We start from the raw sequence: 3,535 nt of genomic DNA on the forward strand, positions 1-3,535 counted from the left end.
GAAAAGAGAGAAAAAGAAAGCAAGCTGAAATAAATAGTCTAATGATACACCTCAAGATAATACAAAAACAAGAGCAATCCAGATCTAACAATAGTACACAGGAAGAAATTATAGAAATCAAAGCAGAATATGTACAAGATGGGTAAGGCAATGATCCTGAGAATCTTCAGAAGATTTTTGAACCTAGCAGTTAATTAGAAGGATTCTCACCCTGATAACTATATATTCTGACACCTGTGAACTAAGCAACTGCACTGAAGATGGCAATTTATAATAGTAGGTTCATGTTTGGAGTGCCTGTCATTCTGGTCTTCTGAATACAGGCTGCTTGTCATGACATGCCGGTTGCTGCCGTGCTGTCTCTCGGGTAGATGTATGTTTAAAAAGGAAGGGGGTGGTGAATGAAGGCAGGAGACAGGAAAAGGAGTGTTGCACGACTGTCCTGCTATAATGTTGCATATGGTTAGATTTCTGGACCTATGTGTAAACATATATAATTCTTTATTCCTATTTCTTCAATATATTTTAATTCTTTTTCATCATATTCTGAAGGGAATTAAAGTTTAACATATCAATACTTGATGAAAAATACCTGTTCCATGTTATGCTTAAGATGTTTGATATTCAGACAGATAGTGAGGTTAAGCTCAACAGCCTAGGTTGTATGGTAATAACAATAAGCTTCTCTTCTGGATGGTTGACAACCTAAGTTTGCAGATCAAAAACTAGAGAAAAAGGAGGGCCGCAAGGAAAGCCAACATTTTGGCCCTAGCCTTCCAAGGTCAATTAAGACTCAGGATATATGAGAACTTGTAGTGTAACATCATGTAACTCAGTTGTGTCCCAAATTTTCTAATCAAAGAGATTATGGGACCAAAGAGGAAAGTGGTCGATAATGTAGAGTGTGCCTAAGGAGAGTCACATGGAGAGAAAACATTCTCTCAGGCATTCATAGAGAGCACATTGGCCAAGCAATGGCCTTGACTCATCCACATCGCTGATACCGACAAAGGATCTACAATCTACGGTACTCAGGGTCTCAAGGTGAATCCTGAGGTGATTTGACTGACCTTATCAGATCCAAAAGCTATAATTTTTGTTTTATCTTGCTTTATCTTGGTCTTAACCATCCAGCAGAAAAGTATAAAAATGAAGTATAAGAAGTAAAGCCATGCTGTTATGTTGATCTGTAGGGGACTCAGGTCAACAATTTCTGACATTGCCAGTCAAGTGGAAGACCCAATACTATTATGGACTCCTGGACTATTTTGGAATATTTTGCTGAGTTCATACACCTGTAATATTTAAATGTCAGAACTAAATAAAAAAGGGGATACAGATGAATGACCATTTTGTATCTGTGTATTCAAAATGGTTAGGATAGATATATAGCTACATTCTCTTAATTTGGTGAATAGACTGATTTGTTCTAATGGTGTTTGTAAAAAGGATGTCATGTCTGCTTCTTGCACAACATATGACCACTAGGAAGAGAGTATGCAGTGTGTTAATTATTGGATCTGTCCTACCAATTTCATTTGAATCTCTCTCATTGCTATTTATTTCTTGATAAAATTATGGAAAAAAAAGAAATCAAAGCAGAAATTAGTAAAATTGAGACAATAAATACAAAGAATCAAAGAGATGATTTTGTAAAAGAATAAACAAAATAAGTAAAACCTATATCCAATCTAAGAAAGTAAACAAAGAAAAGACCCAAACCCATGCAATTATAAAGTGAAATAGATGAAAGCCAGGCACAGGGGCACATGCCTTTATTCATAGCACTGGGGAGTCTGATCCAGGAAGATCACTCTGAGTTTGAGGCCAGCCTCAGTGAAACAAGTAAACTTGAGACCACCCCAAACTACATAGCAAGATTCTGTCTCAAAAACAAAACAAAATCAATAGAAAAATGAAAAGGTGAAATCACAATAGATTCTTGAAGAAAAGCAAGAGACCATTTGTGCCTACTTTGAGAGGCACAACTTCTAATACAAACTCTAATAAACTGAAAAAATTCAGAAGAGATGACTAGAATCCTAGACACATATGGTTTATCAAAATTGAACCAAGATTTAAAAATTCTGAAAACTCCAACATCAGTCCATAAAATTGAAGAAAAAAAAGCCAAAACTGTGGAATAAGAAATGCCAAGGTCCCAACTGATTCACTGTCAAGTTTCACAAGAACTTTAGAGGAGATATAATGCCAATACTCTTTAAAATCTTTCATAAAATAAAAAAGGAAGCAATACTCTCAAAGTCATTCCTGAAAACAAATATAACACTTTCCAAGACGAGAAAGTTTATAACACTTTCCAATCTCTTTAATGGATATAGAGGCAAAAATCCTCAATAGGATTCTGGCAAATAGAATGTAGCAAGTCATCAAAAAGATCATAAAGCATGAACAAGTAGGATTCATCCCAGGAATGCAGGGATGGTTCAACATATGCAAATCAATAAATGTAAGACACTATATTAACCAAGCCAAGGACAAAAATCAAGAAAAGCATTTAACAGAGTCCAACATCCATGATAAAAAAAAAACCTCAAAGAAAATAAAAATGGAAGGCTTTTATCTCAGTCTGACAAAAGCCACCTTGACAAAACCAAAAGCCAAGATTATAAAAAATGAAAAGAAGCTGAAGGCTTTCCTTCTAAAATCAGAACCAAAACAAGGATGTCTGTTATCACCTTTCTTTTTCAATATAGTTCTCAAAACATTAGCCAGAGTAATTATCAAGAGAAAGAAATAAGAGAAGCGATAGGAAAGAAAAAAGTTAAATTATTATTTGCAGATGACGTGATCCATTACATAGAAGACACCCAAAACTCCACTGAAAGACTCCTAGAATTAATAACCAAATTAAGTAGCAGAGCAAAATCAAAACTGAAAAACTGATGAATTATTATATACCAATAAAAACTCATTAAGAGAAAGAAATAGGAAAACATCTTTCACAATAGCCTCAAGAAAATTGAAGTAGTTAGGAATTAAACTAACCAAGGAAGTAAATGATGTCCACAATGAAAACTACAATAATCTGAAAAAGGATATCATACAGGATATCAGAAAATGTAAAATTATCTCCTGTTCCTAGATAGGAATAACTGATATTGTCAAAATAGTCATACCCCCAAAATTGTTATACAGATATAATAAAATTTCAATCAAAATATCAGTAACATTCCTCACAATACTAGAGGAAAAAATCCTAAAATTCATATTAAACTAGAAGAGACCTAGAATAGCAAAAGCAATTCTGGGCAACAAGGCAAGGCAGGAGGGCATCACACTACCAGACTTCAAAGTATACTACAATACAAAGGTACAGTGATAAAAACAGCATGGTATTGGCAAAAATATAACGAATGAGTGGACGAATCAACCAGAACAGAGGATGCAGAGACAACTTTATTTTTTTTTCTACAGTTTTATTGATAAACAGATAGCAATGAGACAGTTTCAAATCAAATCGGAAGTACAGTTTCAACAAATAATACACTGCATATATTCTTCTTAGTGGTTA

This window comes from Octodon degus, unplaced genomic scaffold (genome assembly GCF_000260255.1).
Source record: "Octodon degus isolate 3935 unplaced genomic scaffold, OctDeg1.0 scaffold00407, whole genome shotgun sequence".
In the NCBI taxonomy this organism is placed as follows: domain Eukaryota; kingdom Metazoa; phylum Chordata; class Mammalia; order Rodentia; family Octodontidae; genus Octodon; species Octodon degus.